This window comes from Papaver somniferum, chromosome 4, assembly GCF_003573695.1.
Source record: "Papaver somniferum cultivar HN1 chromosome 4, ASM357369v1, whole genome shotgun sequence".
NCBI lineage: Eukaryota > Viridiplantae > Streptophyta > Magnoliopsida > Ranunculales > Papaveraceae > Papaver > Papaver somniferum.
In genome coordinates, this window is record NC_039361.1 from 68,308,926 (window position 1) to 68,314,191 (window position 5,266).

At 35.9% G+C, this 5,266-nt stretch overlaps 1 long non-coding RNA gene across 8 annotated transcripts; it reads left to right on the forward strand.

Annotated features, from left to right (window-relative positions):
* The first annotated feature begins 730 nt into the window (after positions 1-730).
* Positions 731-4,690, forward strand: LOC113275806. Of its 8 annotated transcripts, XR_003323779.1 has the most exons (7): positions 731-965; positions 2,135-2,294; positions 2,507-2,604; positions 2,696-2,755; positions 2,864-2,906; positions 2,983-3,860; positions 4,025-4,690. It is a non-coding gene; the product is annotated as an uncharacterized LOC113275806 (long non-coding RNA). The 8 variants fall into 8 exon arrangements; XR_003323776.1 differs by having other exon boundaries at positions 2,135-2,755; positions 2,983-3,103; positions 3,812-3,860; XR_003323778.1 differs by having other exon boundaries at positions 2,135-2,604.
* The last annotated feature ends 576 nt before the right edge of the window (positions 4,691-5,266 follow it).

Consider the following 5,266-nt stretch of genomic DNA (forward strand, 5'->3'; position numbering starts at 1 on the left):
GAAAAATACATCCAGTTAATCGCTTCCTTTAGGAGAAAGATCCAGTTACTGAAACCTCTGTATATCTCTCTAGTACCTTCAGTTTTTTCTTGTTTCCTTTGACGGACCATGATAATACAAAGGATTTTGATTCCAGCTAGATAGTAGTTGAATATTTCATAATTAAAAACTAAGAACAAGATGAAAAAACATACAAAAATGGCGAAAGGATCTCCACTAACCAATAAATCCCGGCCCCAAGGGGAAAGATCAAAAGATCCGTCCTTGGACGGCAAAGAAGTTCAGTATAGCACACTTTTAAACTGACTCAATCACGGGGATTGAATCGAATAGGAGGCTGAGATCCAGAAGAAAAAAAAATCACCATGAAAGAGAACGTCTGTGAGTTTCGGTTTTCCATGGTGTTCAAAACGGATAAAATCTAGGGTGTGGATGGAGCCACCTAATGGTGGAAGGTAGTGGTGGAAAGGGTTGGTGGAAGGGTAGCACCTTCGTAGTTTTAATAATTGGGGTGTAAATCTATATTATAAGGGACAATGATGTTTTCCCATATGGACGGTCATCTATAGTTCAGACACATAAAGGATGGTCATGATTCATCCTAATTCCTAAATTTGAGAATTTGGGGAAATATACATTTAGAGTATATAAAGGACGGCCACGATTAAGCCACCAAATAATATACCATCTTTGTATTTTGCTCGAATCATTCGAGAGAAAACGTAACGCATCTTACCTAAAAAAAGAAGAAAACGTAGCGCATGTCTGAAACCATTTTCTCTCGCCATTACTATGAATGTTTCGGTTTTCGGTAACTAAAATAGAAAGATTTCAGAATGATTTATTTCTTGGTTTCCAGTTTCTTTACCTTCTGCAACCCAAACCTCCCAGCTCTTAGGTTTGATTCACTTCTCTTCCAAACATCGCTTCATGTTTCTTCTTTTCGGTAACTTCAGATCCTAAAGGTAAGATTGAGTTTTCATATTTCCATTTTGTAGACATATTTAGGGCTTTCACAGTGGATTCATTTTTGTTTTTACCTTGATTCTGTTTGATTGAATTCCTGAATGGAAAGCTGGACTTGGGTTCTCTTCAAACATTGTTATTTTTGGATTTTTTACGACACTTTGATATTCCAATGGACACTTTGATATTCCAATGATTTGTAAATTTAAAATAAGGTTACAGACATTAAAATTAAAGATTTTGGGCTTCTGCCGGTACTTCATGTAAATCCTTTGTTTTGTTGATGTCAAAGCCCTGAGCGGTGTCGTTTGGTATACTGGCATCTACAGTTTCTGATAGTTAGTGCAGTTTGGAAGCGGTAGTGCAGATTTGTTTGATGGTGGTGAAGGTGAATTGTGGTGGTGGTTAGGTCTGTGAGTATGACATGTAAGCTTTAGGTTTTTTTCTTTAATAAAGATGCTGGTGATGTCGTGCGAAGAATTAGGATCTAATTAGTTTCTTTGCATCTCTCATAACCACCTATAGTTGAATTGTGTCATAATTTTTTAGTTCTACTAAACGTGTTGCACTTTGACCGCTATAAGAGCTATATTCTAGCGATTTGATTTTGTTGTGCGGTTTGATATAAACACGTTTGTTGGAGTTCTGCCTGATTGAGAAACTTTTTGGTGTCATACCGGGGGTGGTAACTTTGGTTTTGTTTATTAGTTAAATTGGCGATGAATTGATGGAAAGCAAGAAATCCATTTGCTTTATATTTTTACCGTTTTGTCAACCAGTTATTTGCTTTATGTCTGACTATTTTTTGGATGACATTGATGGAATCAAATCTGTCAATATCAATATTGTTTCCGTGAAACATGTGATGCATTTACTGTGATAACCTCTTTGGTGTTTTCCAATGGGTATCTAGCACGATCCTTTGCCCAAAACGTAGATCTCAGTCCATTAGGTAAGAAGCACCTTCCTGTTCTGGTGCATTTTGTAACTGGATAGCTGGTGTGGTTCATTATATTTGGTTTAGTTATACTCTGCCACTTTCGTGATTGGTAGTCCCTAAATCGTAATCTTTAGGTGTGCATCCCACTGTATCTGTTATATACATATGGTTATAATTTTATTTTTTCCATTATTGGTATTACATAACTGAGCTCTAATTATGTTGTAGTGGCTATGCTACTGATAACCGCCTACGAAAGCTCGAAGGTGAATGTATCGATGCCCTCTTTCATCACGATGCACATTAGTTGGTTCTACTATTCCAGTTCACGGTGCTGGAGGATGTGAGATGGATATTGCAGAAAGAGATTTTCCCTGGAAAATTTCAGGTATGTAATGTTCAACATAATAAGACTTTGATATGTGTATTTTGTTCTAACAGTTTAAGTGTTCCTGACATCTGAGAACCTGATCGAGGGAGTCATCTTAATTCTTAATCTTCATATTATCATGATGTCAATTTTTCAATCCTGCAATTCTTTGGTGGCCAATAATCCGCCATGTAACCAAAGTCTGTTTTTCCCGTTTCTGTACCCCAAAGGACTAATGGATGGTGATCGGCGAAATTTGTGCACATTCAGTACCATTTATCAAGGACTAACGGATGGTGATCGGCGACATTTATGTTATTGCATGAGTGTTCGTCTCAAGAGTTCAATATTTTAATTTTTTTTATCTGTTTTGGAATGTGAATTTATGTTAACTTTGTTAGCAAATGTACCTATTTTAGGTGGAGCCTGTTTGGAAGAAAGAATGTAGTTGTCCAATGTGCTACGTAGTTTCATGTGAGGTACTCCTTTTTCTAATCAATATATAAAGACAAAGAATATGTATTGTGGCTAATAATATGTATTCTGCATTAACGTTATTATGTACTTGATGGGTGCAAATTTGACAGCGTTTGGGATACTGGTGGCTCCAAGTGCGATAGACTTGGCTAGGTGGATAATTCTTCTCATCTTTTAAAAAATCCAGTTTAAGATTTTAGATGCTTCTGTGTTCCTAACTCAACTCCAGACTACCTTTTATGAGGAACGGAAGTGAAACTCATACTAAAGTGGTTTGGGGTGATGGAGATAGCTGGAAACTACCTCGAATTAAGAATTAAAGTGCTAATTAATTAAGTTACGCATACTTGGTACGTTATCCATATCTCTTTTGCATTTCAGATTGTATCTCTAATCCTTTCCATTGTGATGGAAAAAAAAAACAGTTCATAGGATCACCGTTTTAATTAGCTTTAGTTGTCAAGTTTAACCATATCCGTAGGTGCTAGCATCACATGCCAACATTTAGTCATTTCCTAGACACATCTCTTCTAAGCACCGCACTGATGGCACAGCTGTAGTGTGTCTAAATCAAGTGGGAAAGTTGCATGTTTGATTCATGATAGGTTAACTCCCCCGTAGTAGTTTGAATGTATGACAAATTCAGAAACTTTATTGATAACATGCGTAGCTAATTTAAACCTTTCAGGTGTGCCAGTAGGTTCGTTTCTTAGAACTTCTTTATAAACTACCTAACCTTCTAACTGTGATTCCTGTTTGTTTTGTTAACTACCATAACAAGAGCATTTTGTGTCCTTTTGGTGATTAAATGATTTTTAAGTTGTAGATAGCAAGAATTCTTCTTAACAGCAGAATGTGTTTGGTTGAGAATGAGCATTGTATGGTCATTTATATTTTAAAAAGCTTTTGGTATGAGATAGTAAACCATGATTGTTTAGTTTTTCAAACGCTAATTTGGGTTCACTATGAGATGTTCGATAAAAATTCTGACATAATCTTCGTTTTTTTGTTTTGTTTTTGTTTTTGGGTGTGCTATTTGAAATTCATTCTTATAAAAGAACTCATTCAATTGGGACTAATACGAAGAGATGTGTTCAAAGTCAAATGGTAATATCATATGTTTTGCATTCTTTACTCCATAACGTCTTAAAATGTGTTATAATTTTCCCACTGGATGCACAAGCATAAAAACATTATGTTCATGATGCTAATAATTAGCTGAGAATATCCTTATACTATCTTCCTTGATGTAACTCATTCCTGAGGTACAGTTTTTGCAGGACGCATATAAGTGAATTAATATATTTTGCATGATTGTTGCAATGAAAGCTCCTACAGTGTTCTACCTGAAGGACATGTGAGCAGAAAGTGGAGAGAAAGGAGTGCTTGATTATTACAATTTTAATGCCTTTGGTAAGGCATCCAAACTTAAAAACGGAAAATGTTGGTTTGAATGTCAACTTATTTTAGCATTTACATGAGAAAATTGGATTTCCCTACCATGAAAAATCAATAGCACCCCAGTTAATAACCTTATTTTCAACAACTAGCGAAAAACCCCGCCATACCGGCAGGGTTCACCATTCAATGTTGCGTGATCAGATACTCTATGCAGTAAGGTCGCACCAGAGTGAGATATTCTGAAATGGAATATGATCGGAATCACATTGTGGATTAGTAAAATATTGTTCAACGTCAAACTGCCTACTTTGTTGTTGACAAAAGATGGAACCCCAGACAGCCAAGATGGATTCTCTCTGCAATGGATACCAGACATCCATGATGGATTTCCCACAACGGAACGAGAATGAGGATAAAGTTATGCAAAGACGATGTAATTGTTGGATACCAAAAGGGATTGAGCTAAAAATTATAAAAATATCAGCCAAATATGATGTAGCTTACTTTTTGCTTAATAAAAAGGTGTTTTATAAAAATATCAGCCAAATATGATGTAGCTTACTTTTTGCTTAATTTTCATATCCTTCGTCCACCTTTCTAAGATCCTAAGACCTAAAATTTCAAGTTTCTAAATGCTAACTAAAAGTCGGACATACCAAAGTCGGACACACCAATAGTGAGCTGCTTATTATGATGTACCCTTTCTATTACAAATGTTAGATGACATTTAAAGACAATTGATGCCATTTTTGGTGAATGTTATATCTTTCATTGCTTATTACATCGAAGAATTCCAACAATAATAGTCTAATACGAATATTAGCTAATTTCAGTAAGACTAATAGTCTAATACGAATAAGTTAAGAAACTAATGATCGGCAATATAAACAGAGACAAACCACTGCCCGTGCCGTTACGGCACGGGTTATAACCTAGTATTCTACAGAGGGAAAAAGAAACTAGGAATTACTAGGTAGTCCAGGAAACCCAGTACCGGTTACTCTTTAATCCACCCCTAGAATAAAATTATCCGCTGGTCCATGTTTTTGGACCAGAATATTTATTCCCTAGTCCAAAACGTGCGGGTCACACAAGACAAGTTTTTCAAAAGT